The sequence below is a fragment of the Pongo pygmaeus genome, chromosome X (genome assembly GCF_028885625.2).
Source record: "Pongo pygmaeus isolate AG05252 chromosome X, NHGRI_mPonPyg2-v2.0_pri, whole genome shotgun sequence".
Lineage (NCBI taxonomy): Eukaryota > Metazoa > Chordata > Mammalia > Primates > Hominidae > Pongo > Pongo pygmaeus.
The window spans coordinates 36,700,938-36,715,000 of NC_072396.2; the positions used below are offsets into that span (position 1 = coordinate 36,700,938).

At 37.5% G+C, this 14,063-nt stretch overlaps 1 protein-coding gene across 1 annotated transcript in view; it reads left to right on the plus strand.

Annotated features, from left to right (window-relative positions):
- The window catches only part of CFAP47 (cilia and flagella associated protein 47), a 458,984-nt gene that overhangs the window by 34,990 nt on the left and 409,931 nt on the right, over window positions 1–14,063 (plus strand). The window lies entirely within an intron of this gene.

Below are 14,063 nucleotides of genomic sequence, written 5' to 3' on the forward strand. Positions count from 1 at the left end.
CTCATATAGAATCCATAATGATTTGTTAAGTGCCTGTCATCTGCCAGTGAAAGCATTTGGCACTAGGGAATTTAAAGAAATGCAAAACGTAGTTACTTCCTCTAAAATATTAGACATATACACAGGTAGGTATGGCTTCAGGAGAATATAAAACATGTTGAAGTTGTAACAAGGTGATGTGGAAACTCAAATAACAGAATGTTTACTTCTAACCAGATAGAAAGGTCTCCATAGAAGAGTAATGTATGAGCCAGACATTGAAGCTTGAGTAGAAGTTTGAAGTTTGGAACTGGTGATATTTACCAGGCCTAGAACTTGTACTGCTGGTACAAAGCAGAAAAAGAGAATGCCAAGGCATACCTGTGAGCACTAGATCAGCTTCTGGTTGTCAGGAGCTGTTTTTCTTTTAATTGCTGCACAGGTAACTCTTTCCCATATCCTCTAAACTATGGGTTAAAAGACGATGATCCACAGGTCAGATGCCTGTTTTGGTAATTAGTGTTTTTGGAATATAGCCACTCTTATTTGTTCACCTATTGTCTAAGGCTATTTTCATACAAAAAGACAGAGTTGGCCAGGCGCGGTGGCTCACACCTGTAATCCCAGTACTTTGGGAGGCCGAGGCAGGTGGATCACAAGTCAAGAGATGGAGACCATCCTGGCCAATGTGGTGAAACCCCGTCTCTACTAAAAATATGAAAATTAGCTGGGCGTGGTGGCACGTGCCTCTAGTCCCAGCTACTCAGGAGGCTGAGGCAGGAGAATTGCTTGAACCTGGGAGACGGAGGTTGCAGTGAGCCGAGATCACACCACTGCACTCCAGCCTGGCAACAGAGCAAGACTCCGTCTCAAACAAACAAACAAACAAACAAAAAAAGACAGACTTGAGTGGTTGTGGGAAAACCTATGCCCCATGAAGCCTAAAGCATTCACTGTCTGGCAATTTACAGAAAACTTTTGCTGAACCCTGCCTTAAATATAGCAAACATGAGTGCTTTCAGTTTCTCCTCAGTTTCTTATGTTATCATATTTCTTCCACTGCAGTGATGCAGTTCATAAAGTTATTGAAGGAAGCTTTCTTCCAATTGCAATTAAGAACTATTGTATACATGTTTATATACATGCAGCTCCCATTTATATCTCTTACTGCTTCATTAGTATGACTCTCTCCCTCCAAATTTGGATAGATGTTATCAGTTTTCATACAATAGCAACAAATGTTAGCCACTTTATACTAAATGTTTTCTTTTTAACTGCTTCCTAGATTTCCTGTAGTACAAGTCTCTTAAACCTACCAACTCAATTACTTTTCTCCAGTAACATATGCATCTTTCAGAACATATCTATTAGCTAACTCCCCAATATTATTTTTAATCCTCTACATTTATTAATTTTTCCAACACTAATAATTTTCAAATTAGTAAAAATGTGAATGTAAGAAGTATAGTAGACATTGGAGAACTGTGGCCTGCACAGACTGGTCAAATGGCCTTTGACTATTTAGAAGTGTGATAAGATTATTCTTTTTAAATAACAACTTTATTGATCTGTAATTCACATACCACAAAATTCACACATTGAAGTATACAATTCAGTGATATTAATATGTTCAGAGAGTGCACACATCAGCACTAATTCCACAACGTTCTCTTCACCCCAAAAAGAAACTCCATGTCCATTAACAGTCATTCCCCTTCTCCTCATTCATCAGCCTCTGGCAAGTATTAATCTATTCTCTATGTCAGTAGGTTTTCCAGTTTGGGTCATTTTCTATAAATATTATATTTATATAAGGCATTTTGTGTATGGCTTCTTTCATTTAGCATAATATTTTCAAGGTTCATGCACATTGTAATATGTATTAATGCTTCATTTTTATAGCCAAATTATATTTTTTGTATGGATATACCACCTTTTGTTTATCCGGTCATCAATTGAGGGACATTTGGGTTGTTTCTACCTTTTGGCTATAATGAATAATGCTGCTATAAACATTCATGTACAACTTTTTGTGTGGACAGATTTTTAATATTGTTGAAATACACCTAAGAGTGGAATTGTTGGGGTCATATGAAAACTCTATGTTTAACTTTTTGAGAAACTGTCATACTATTTTCCAAAGTGACTATACCATTTTATATTCCTACCAGCAATAAATGAACGTTCCAATTTACTCATACCCTCCACCACACTTGTTAATGTACTTCTTTTTTTTATTATAGCCATCCCGATGGGTACAAAGTGGCATGTCCTTATGGTTTTCATTTAAATATCCCCAGTAACTAATGATGATGAATATCTTTTCATGTACTTATTGTCCATTTGTATGTTTTCTTTGGAGAGATATTTATGCATATCTATGATAGGCAGAATAATGGCCCCCTAAAATATCTCTATCCTAATCTCTAGAAATTATGAACATGTGATGTTCTATGGCAAAGCAGAATTCAGGTTTCACTTGAAATTAAGACTGTTAATCAACCAAACTTAAAATAGGAAAATTAGCCTGGATTATCCAGGTGACCCCTGTATACTCTCAGATTCCTTAGAAGTGGAAATGGAGGACAGAAAATGTGTCAGTGTCAAAGTAATGGAAGGCTTTACTGTCCATTGATTTCTGGCTCTGAAGGTGGAAGGGGGTGGGGTGCATAAGTTGAGGAATGGGATGGCTTCTGGAATCTGGAAAAGGCAAGAAAGCAGATTCTCTGCTAGAGTTTCCAGAAGTAAGCAGTCCTGCTGACACCTTGATTTTCATCCTGTGTTAGGCTTCTGACAAGTGTAAGATAAGAAATTTGAGTTATTTTAGTCAACAAGATTTTTGGTAATTTTTTATTGCCAAAATAGAAAACTAATAGAATATATTTTACTGTGTTTTTAATTGGGCTGTCTTTTTTTTATGGAATTGCAAGAGTTCTTTATATATTCTCAATACAAGTCCTTTGACAGATACAGAAATCACAAATATTGTATTCCATCCTGTGGATTGTCTTCCCACTTTCTTGATAGTTACCTTTGAAGGATAAAAGTAATACTTTTGATTAAGTTCAATTTATCTATTTTTTTCTTTTGTCTCTTGTGCATTTAGTGTCATATCTAAGTAATCATATACTGTCTGAGGTCATTAAGTTTTGTTCCCATGTTTTTCTGTAAGAATTTTAGCTCAAACTGTTAAATCTTATTTGTTGGCCGGGCGCGGTGGCTCACGCCTGTAATCCCAGCACTTTGGCAGGCCGAGGCGGCCGGATCATGAGGTCAGGAGTTCGAGACCAGCGTGACCAACGTGGTGAAACCCTGTCTCTACTAAAAATACAAATATTAGCTGGGCGTGGTGTCATGCGCCTGTAATCCCAGCTACTCAGGAGGCTAAGGCAGGAGAATCACTTGAACCCAGGAGGCGGAGGTTGCGCACACTTGTAATCCCAGCTACTCAGTAGGCTAAGGCAGGAGAATCACTTGAACCCAGGAGGCGGAGGTTGCAGTGAGCCAAGATCGTGCCACTGCACTCCAGCCTGGGTGACAGAGTGAGACTCCGTCTCCAAAAAAAAAAAAAAAAAAAAAAATCTATTTGTTATTTTTTGTAAATGGCATGATTTAGAGGTTGAAATGTATTCTTTTTCATAGAGATGTCAAGTTATCACAGAATATTGTCACATATATAAAAAAACCAATTGAACGTGGATATAAGGATTTCTAGACTAAAAATTCTATTTTGCATATCTGTATTTATCCTATGTCAGTACTACAATGTATTAATTACTGTAGCTTTTTTTTTTTTTTTTTTTTTTTTTTCTTTTTATCGAGACAAGATACTTCACCATGTTGGCCAGGTTGGTCTCGAGCTGCTGACCTCAAGTGATCCGCCCGCCTCAGCCTCCCAAAGTGCGGGATTACAGGTGTGAGCCACTGCGCCCGGCCTGTAATTACTGCAGCTTTATGGTATTTTTTGAATTTGGGAAATATGAGCCTTCTAAATTTTTTCTTTTTAAAGAACATTTTTGCCTAATGTGAGATGCTTGCAAATACATATGAACTTTAACATTAGCTTGCTAATTTCTGCAAAAAAAGAAAAAAAAGACAGCTGGAATTTTGAAAAGAATTGTGTTGAATTTGTAAGTCTATTTAGGGAATATTGCCATTTTAACAATATTAAATCCTGTGATCCAGAAGATTGTATGCCTTTACACTTACTTATGTCTTCTTTAATGCCTTTTAATAATATTTGTAGTATTCAATGTACAAGTCTTGCAATTATTTAAAAAATTTATTTCTAAATATTTTATCCTTATTTGATGCTATGTAAATGAAATAGAATTCTTAGTTTTATTTCTGGATTATTCATTGCTAGTGCATATAAATGCATTTGTTTTCTGCATATTGACCTTGTATTCTGCAAATTTGCTGAACTCATTTATTAGTTCTGGTAGTTTTTTGGTGGATTCTTTGGGATACAAGATCGTGTCACCTGTGAATGAAGGTCACTTTACATCTTTCTTTCTAATCTGGATTCATTTTATTAACTTATTTTCTTACCCACTTGTCTTAGCTAGAACCTCTAGTACAATATTAAATAGCAATGGCAAAAGGGGTATCTTGTCTTGCTCCTCATCTGAGGGAAAAGCATTTAGTCTCTTACCAAGTTTGATGTTAGCTGTAAGTTTTTCATTGACTGCCTTTATAAACTTGAGGGAGTTCCCTTCTAATCCTAGTTTGTCGCATGTTTCTATTATGGAAGTGTATTTTGTCAACTACTATTTCTGTGTCTATTAAAATGATAATGTGGTTTTGTCCTTTATTCTATTAAGACTGTGCATTACATTGACATATGGATGTTAAACTTGAAATCATACTTGTACATAGTATATAATCTTTTCTACGTTTTGCTGGTTTCAGTTTGATCGTATTTAGTTGAGGATTTTTGCATATATATTCATAAGGGACATAGGAATTCAGATTTTTAAAAAATGTTTTTGATTTTGGTATCAGAATAAAACCGGTGCCACAGAATGAATTGAGAATACACTCTTCTTTTAAATTTTTTGTAAATGCTTGTGAAGGATTGGCACTAATTCTTCTTTAAACGGTTGGTAGAATTTACCACCAAAGCCATTTTGTCCTGGGATTTTCTTTGTCAGAAATTTTTTGGCTATTAATTCAATCCCTTTATTTGTTGTGGGGCTATTCATATTATCCATTTTTTCTTGGGTCAGTTTCAGTAGTTTATGTCTTTCTCTTCATAAGAATTTGCCCATGTCATTTAGGTTATCTGATTTGTTGGTATTCAGTTGTTGATCACATAATCTTATACCCCTTTTTACTGGTGTAAAGTTGGTAGTGATGTCCTCTCTTTTATTCCTGATTTTAGCAAAGTTAGTCATCTCTTTTTTTGCTTATTAAGTCTAGTTAAAATTTTTTCAGTGTTGTTAATCATTTCAAAGATATAGTTTCAGGACTGTTGATTTTTTCCTAACATTTTCTATTATCTTTATTATTTATTACTGCTTTTGTGTTTATTATTCCTTTCCTTCTACTCACTTTGAACTTACTTTGTTCTTTTTTTCAAATTTCCTAAGGTGGATGGTTAGAATATTGATTAAAGTCCTTTTTAAAAAATACATTTGTTTATAACCATAAATTTCTGTCTTGTCACTGCTTTTTCTGCATTTCATATGTTTTGGTATGTTGTGTTTTAGTTTTTCTTCATCCCAAAATAATGTTGAATTCCCCTTGTGGTTTTATTCTTTGATCTATTGGTTATTTAGACATGTATTCCAAAATGCGTGAATTTTTCACATTTTCTTCTCTTATTGATTTTGATTCATTGCATTTTGGTTGGAAAACATACTGCACAGATTTCAATCCTTTTAAATTATTGAGGCTTATTTCACAGACTAACATAGTCTTTATTTAAAATGTTTCATTCAAAGTGCGAATGTGTACTCTGGAAAAATGTGCATTCTACTGTAGTTGGGTAAAATGTTCTACAGGTATATTTTGGGTCTGGTTTATGATGTTTTTCAGTTCTCTGTTCTTTGGTGATCACATGCTTAGTTTTTCTAATCATTATTGGAAGTGGGATATCAAAGTCTCCCACTATTGTAGTTGAATTGCCTATTTCTTCCTTCACTTTTTTTTTCTCTTTTACTTTTATTATTTTTTATTATTATTGTACCTTTAAGTTTTAGGGTACATGTGCACAATGTGCAGTTAGTTACATATGTATACATGTGCCATGCTGGTGTGCTGCACCCATTAACTTGTCATTTAGCATTAGGTATATCTCCTAATGCTATCCCTCCCCACTCCCCCCACCCCACAATAGTCCCCAGAGTGTGATGTTCCCCTTCCTGTGTCCATGTGTTCTCATTGTTCAATTCCCATCTATGAGTGAGAACATGAGGTGTTTGGTTTTTTGTCCTTGCGATAGTTTGCTGAGAATGATGATTTCCAATTTCACCTATGTCCCTACAAAGGACATGAACTCATCATTTTTTATGGCTGCATAGTATTCCATGGTGTATATGTGCCACATTTTCTTAATCCAGTCTATCATTGTTGGACATTTGGGTTGGTTCCAAGTCTTTGCTATTGTGAATAGTGCCGCAATAAACATATGTGTGCATGTGTCTTTACAGCAGCATGATTTATAGTCCTTTGGGTATATACCCAGTAATGGGATGGCTGGGTCGAATGGTATTTCTAGTTCTAGATCCCTGAGGAATCGCCACACTGTCTTCCACAATGGTTGAACTAGTTTCCAGTCCCACCAACAGTGTAAAAGTATTCCTATTTCTCCACATCCTCTCCAGCACCTGTTGTTTCCTGACTTCTGAATGATCGCCATTCTAACTGGTGTGAGATGGTATCTCATTGTGGTTTTGATTTGCATTTCTCTGATGGCCAGTGATGATGAGCATTTTTTCATGTGTTTTTTGGCTGCATAAATGTCTTCTTTTGAGAAGTGTCTGTTCATATTCTTTGCCCACTTTTTGATGGGGTTGTTTGTTTTTTTCTTGTAAATTTGTTTGAGTTCTTTGTAGATTCTGGATATTAGCCCTTTGTCAGATGAGTAGGTTGCGAAAATTTTCTCCCATTTTGTAGGTTGCCTGTTCACTCTGACGGTAGTTTCTTTTGCTGTGCAGAAGCTCTTTAGTATAATTAGATCCCATTTGTCTATTTTGGCTTTTGTTGCCATTGCTTTTGGTGTTTTAGACATGAAGTCTTTGCCCATGCCTATGTCCTGAATGGTAATGCCTAGGTTTTCTTCTAGGGTTTTTATGGTTTTAGGTCTAATGTTTAAGTCTTTAATCCATCTTGAATTAATTTTTGTATAAGGTGTAAGGAAGGGATCCAGTTTCAGCTTTCTACATATGGCTAGCCAGTTTTCCCAGCACCATTTATTAAATAGGGAATCCTTTCCCCATTTCTTGTTTTTCTCAGGTTTGTCAAAGATCAGATAGTTGTAGATATGTGGCGTTATTTCTGACGGCTCTGTTCTGTTCCATTGATCTATATCTCTGTTTTGGTACCAGTACCATGCTGTTTTGGTTACTGTAGCCTTGTAGTATAGTTTGAAGTCAGGTAGCGTGATGCCTCCAGCTTTGTTCTTTTGGCTTAGGATTGACTTGGCAATGTGGGCTCTTTTTTGGTTCCATATGAACTTTAAAGTAGTTTTTTCCAATTCTGTGAAGAAAGTCATTGGTAGCTTGATGGGGATGGCATTGAATCTAGAAATTACCTTGGGCAGTATGGCCATTTTCACGATATTGATTCTTCCTACCCATGAGCATGGAATGTTCTTCCATTTGTTTGTATCCTCTTTTATTTCCTTGAGCAGTGGTTTGTAGTTCTCCTTGAAGAGGTCCTTCACATCCCTTGTAAGTTGGATTCCTAAGTATTTTATTCTCTTTGAAGCAATTGTGAATGGGAGTTCACTCATGATTTGGCTCTCTGTTTGTCTGTTATAGGTGTATAAGAATGCTTGTGATTTTTGCACATTGATTTTGTATCCTGAGACTTTGCTGAAGTTGCTTATCAGCTTAAGGAGATTTTGGGCTGAGACAATGGGGTTTTCTAGATATACAATCATGTCATCTGCAAACAGGGACAATTTGACTTCCTCTTTTCCTAATTGAATACCCTTTATTTCCTTCTCCTGCCTAATTGCCCTGGCCAGAACTTCCAACACTATGTTGAATAGGAGTGGTGAGAGACGGCATCCCTGTCTTGTGCCAGTTTTCAAAGGGAATGCTTCCAGTTTTTGCCCATTCAGTATGATATTGGCTGTGGGTTTGTCATAGATAGCTCTTATTATTTTGAGATACGTCCCATCAATACCTAATTTCTTGGGAGTTTTTAGCATGAAGCGTTGTTGAATTTTGTCAAAGGCCTTTTCTGCAGCTATTGAGATAATCATGTGGTTTTTGTCTTTGGTTCTGTTTATATGCTGGATTACATTTATTGATTTGCGTATATTGAACCAGCCTTGCATCCCAGGGATGAAGCCCACTTGATCATGGTGGATAAGCTTTTTGATGTGCTGCTGGATTCAGTTTGCCAGTATTTTATTGAGGATTTTTGCATCAATGTTCATCAAGGATATTGGTCTACAATTCTCTTTTTTGGTTGTGTCTCTGCCCGGCTTTGGTATCAGGATGATGCTGGCCTCATAAAATGAGTTAGGGAGGATTCCCTCTTTTTCTATTGATTGGAATAGTTTCAGAAGGAATGGTACCAGTTCCTCCTTGTACCTCTGGTAGAATTCGGCTGTGAATCCATCTGGTCCTGGACTCTTTTTGGTTGGTAAGCTATTGATTGTTGCCACAATTTCAGAGCCTGTTATTGGTCTATTCTGACATTCAGCTTCTTCCGGGTTTAGTCTTGGGAGAGTGTGTGTCGAGGAATTTATCCATTTCCTCTTGATTTTCTAGTTTATTTGCGTAGAGGTGTTTGTAGTATTCTCTGATGGTAGTTTGTATTTCTGTGGGATCGGTGGTGATATCCCCTTTATCATTTTTTATTGCGTCTATTTGATTCTTCTCTTTTTTTCTTTATTAGTCTTGCTAGCGGTCTATCAATTTTGTTGATCCTTTCAAAAAACCAGCTCCTGGATTCATTAATTTTTTGAAGGGTTTTTTTGTCTCTATTTCCTTCAGTTCTGCTCTAATTTTAGTTATTTCTTGCCTTCTGCTAGCTTTTGAATGTATTTGCTCTTGCTTTTCTAGTTCTTTTAATTGTGATGTTAGGGTGTCAATTTTGGATCTTTCCTGCTTTCTCTTGTGGGCATTTAGTGCTATAAATTTCCCTCTACACACTGCTTTGAATGTGTCCCAGAGATTCTGGTATGCTGTGTCTTTGTTCTCGTTGGTTTCAAAGAACATCTTTATTTCTGCCTTCATTTCGTTATGTAGCCAGTAGTCATTCAGGAGCAGGTTGTTCAGTTTCCATGTAGTTGAGCGATTTTGAGTGAGTTTCTTAATCCTGAGTTCTAGTTTGATTGCAGTGTGGTCTGAGAGACAGTTTGTTATAATTTCTGTTCTTTTACATTTGCTGAGGAGAGCTGTACTTCCAACCATGTGGTCAATTTTGGAATAGGTGTGGTGTGGTGCTGAAAAAAATGTATATTCTGTTGATTTGGAGTGGAGAGTTCTGTAGATGTCTATTAGGTCCGCTTGGTGCAGAGCTGAGTTCAATTCCTGGGTATCCTTGTTAACTTTCTGTCTCGTTGATCTGTCTAATGTTGACAGTGGGGTGTTAAAGTCTCCCATTATTATTGTGTGGGAGTCTAAGTCTCTTTGTAGGTCACTCAGGACTTGCTTTATGAATCTGGGTGCTCCTGTATGGGGTGCATATATATTTAGGATAGTTAGCACTTCTTGTTGAATTGATCCCTTTACCATTATGTAATGGCCTTCTTTGTCTCTTGATCTTTGTTGGTTTAAAGTCTGTTTTATCAGAGACTAGGATTGCAACCCCTGCCTTTTTTTGTTTTCCATTTGCTTGGTAGATCTTCCTCCATCCTTTTATTTTGAGCCTATGTGTGTCTCTGCACGTGAGATGGGTTTCCTGAATGCAGCACACTGATGGGTCTTGAGTCTTTATCCAATTTGCCAGTCTGTGTCTTTTAATTGTAGCATTCAGTCCATTTACATTTAAAGTTAATATTGTTATGTGTGAATTTGATCCTGTCATTATGATGTTAGCTGGTTATTTTGCTCGTTAGTTTATGCAGTTTCTTCCCAGTCTCGATGGTCTTTACATTTTGGCATGATTTTGCAGCGGCTGGTACTGGTTGTGCCTTTCCATGTTTAGTGCTTCCTTCAGAAGCTCTTTTACGGCAGGCCTGGTGGTGACAAAAACTCTCAGCATTTGCTTGTCTGTAAAGTATTTTATTTCTCCTTCACTTATGAAGCTTAGTTTGGCTGGATATGCAATTCTGGCTTGAAAATTCTCTTCTTTAAGAATGTTGAATATTGGCCTCCACTCTCTTCTGGCTTGTAGAGTTTCTGCCAAGAGATCAGCTGTTAGTCTGATGGGCTTCCCTTTGTGGGTAACCCGACCTTTCTCTCTGGCTGCCCTTAACATTTTTTCCTTCATTTCAACTTTGGTGAATCTGACAATTATGTGTCTTGGAGTTGCTCTTCTCGAGGAGTATCTTTGTGGTGTTCTCTGTATTTCCTGAATGTGAATGTTGGCCTGCCTTGCTAGATTGGGGAAGTTCTCCTGGATAATATCCTGCAGAGTGTTTTCCAACTTGGTTCCACTCTCCCCGTCACTTTCAGGTACACCAATCAGATGCAGATTTGGTCTTTTCACATAATCCCATATTTCTTGGAGGCTTTGTTTGTTTCTTTTTATTCTTTTTTCTCTAAACTTCCCTTCTCACTTCATCTCATTCATTTCATCTTCCATCACTGATACTCTTTCTTCCAGTTGATTGCATCGGCTCCTGAGGCTTCTGCATTCTTCACGTAGTTCTCAAGCCTTGGCTTTCAGCTCCATCAGCTCCTTTAAGCACTTCTCTGTAGTGGTTATTCTAGTTATACATTCGTCTAAATTTTTTTCAAAGTTTTCAACTTCTTTGCCTTTGGTTTGAATTTCCTCCTGTAGCTCAGAGTAGTTTGATCGTCTGAAGCCTTCTTCTCTCAACTCGTCAAAGTCATTCTCCGTCCAGCTTTGTTCCGTTGCTGGTGAGGAACTGCGTTCTTTGGAGGAGTTGAGGTGCTCTGCTTTTTAGAGTTTCCAGTTTTTCTGCTCTGTTTCTTCCCCATCTTTGTGGTTTTATCTACTTTTGGTCTTTGATGATGGTGATGTACAGATGGGTTTTTGGTGTGGATGTCCTTTCTGTTTGTTAGTTTTCCTTTTAACAGACAGGACCCTCAGCTGCAGGTCTGCTGGAGTTTGCTAGAGGTCCACTCCAGACCCTGTTTGCCTGGGTATCAGCAGCGGTGTCTGCAGAACCGTGGATTTTCGTGAACCGCGAATGCTGCTGTCTGATCGTTCCTCTGGAAGTTTTGTCTGAGAGGAGTACCTGGCCGTGTGAGGTGTCAGTCTGCCCCTACTGGGGAGTGCCTCCCAGTTAGTCTGCTTGGGGGTCAGGGGTCAGGGACCCACTTGAGGAGGCAGTCTGCCCCGTTCTCAGATCTCCAGCTGCATGCTGGAAGAACCACTGCTTTCTTCAAAGCTGTCAGACAGGGACATTTAAGTCTGCAGAGGTTACTGCTGTCTTTTTGTTTGTCTGTGCCCTGCTCCCAGAGGTGGAGCCTACAGAGGCAGGCAGGCCTCCTTGAGCTGTGGTGGGCTCCACCCAGTTCGAGCTTTGCAGCTGCTTTGTTTACCTAAGGGAGCCTGGGCAATGGCGGGCGCCCCTCCCCCAGCCTCGCTGCTGCCTTGTAGTTTGATCTCAGACTGCTGTGCTAGCAATCAGCGAGACTCCGTGGGCGTAGGACCCTCTGAGCCAGGTGCGGGATGTAATTCTCCTTTTGCGCCGTTTCCTGAGCCTGTGGGAAAAGCGCAGTATTCGGGTGGGAGTGGCCCGATTTTCCAGGTGCCATCTGTCACCCCTTTCCTTGACCAGGAAAGGGAACTCCCTGACCCCTTGCGCTTCCGAAGTGAGGCAATGCCTCGCCCTGCTTTGGCTCGCGCACGGCACGCTGCACCCACTGTCCTGCGCCCACTGTCTGTCACTCCCTAGTGAGATGAACCCGGTACCTCAAATGGAAATGCAGAAATCACCTGTCTTCTGCGTGGCTCACGCTGGGAGCTGTAGACCAGAGCTGTTCCTATTCGGCCATCTTGGCTCCTCCCCCTCTTCCTTCACTTTTGTCAGTTTTTTGATACTATTAGGTGCATATATGGTTATAATATGCATTCCTGATGTCTTGACCCTTTTATCCTTGTAAAATGCTCTTTTCTCAATGTAGAACTTTTTCTATCAATATCTATGTTGTCTTATATTAGTATAGGCACCCTGCTCTCTTTTGGATATTGTTTCCATATGGCATATTATTTTGCCATCCTTTCACTGTCAACCTATTTGTATCTTTGTATACAATGTGTACGTCTTGTGGGAAATATATAGATATGTGTTTTTGCCTACTCCACCAATCTCTGCTTTTTGACTGCACAAGTTAATCCATTTGTATGTATCCATGTATCTATTGATGAACACTTAGGTTGATTGCATATTTTGGCTATAGAATGATGCTGCAATTAACGTGAGAGTGAAGATATCTCTTCAACATGCTGATTTCATTCTCCTTGGATAAATAAAATGTGGTGTGTGTGTGTGTGTATGTGTGTGTATGTGTACGGATACTATACAGCCTTAAAAAATTAAGGAAATCTTGTCATTTGTGAAACATGGATGAACTTGGAGGATGTTATGCTAAGTGTAATAAGACATACTCAGAAAGACAAATACTGCATGGCTACACTTATATGTGGAATCAAAGTTGAACTCATAGAAGCAGATAGTAGAATTGTGGTTGCCAGGGGCAGTGGATGGCGAATAAGATGTCAATCACAGAATACAAAAGTTCAGTTAGACAGAATGAATAAGTTCTGAGAGTCTATTGTACAGAATGGCGACTATGGTTAATAAAAGAGTATAAATATTTTCAACACAAAACAGTAAGGATATATTATTTAGCTTTATTTGTTTCAAAATTACATCAAAATTACATATTAAATACTATATATTTACTATATATTTGTATACAACCAATTTCTATTTATTAGTTGTAACTTAATAGAGCTGGGGGAAAGAAATGTAAAGAAAATCCATTTACTTTTTTCAAAAATTTTAATTTTCATTTCAAAATTCTGGGATACATGTGCAGGATGTGCAGGTTTATTACATAGGTAAATATGTGCCAATCCATTTTTATGTAATGTAACTACTAGTAACATAGCATTTGCATTTGCTATTTTTCTATTTGTTTTCTATAATTACATATCCTCCTAGTTTTCTATTATTTCATTACTGCTTTATTTTGTACTTAATAGATATTTTGTAATATACCATTTTAATTTTGTCATTATTTATTTTACAAAACTTTAAAAACATTTAATTTTCTTAGTGGCTGCCCTTTGGGTTACATTTAACATCGTTAACATAAAACAGTCTCATTCACATTAATGTCAACTTAATTTGTATAGTATACAAAAACTTTGCTCCAATAGAATTATGGTTCTTGTCTCCTCTTTGTGCTATTCTTGTCATACAAATAATATGTGCTTATTCTTTAAAAGCTCATCCATACTCTAATACTTATTTCTGTATGCATTGCTTTTTAAATCAGATAGGAGCAGGAAAGCATTGCAAACAAAAGTACATTTATGCTTTTATATTTATCTTTGTAGGTAGTTACATTTGCCTGTGCTCTTAATTTCCTTGTCTGAATTTGAGTTACTATCAAGTGTCCTTTTACTTCATTGTTAAGAATTCCCTTTATATTTTTGTGATGCAAATCTACTAATGATACATTCTCTTCATGTATATTTATCTGGAAATGTCTTAATTTATACTTCAGTTTTGAATGATAGTTTTGCTGGTTATAGAATTT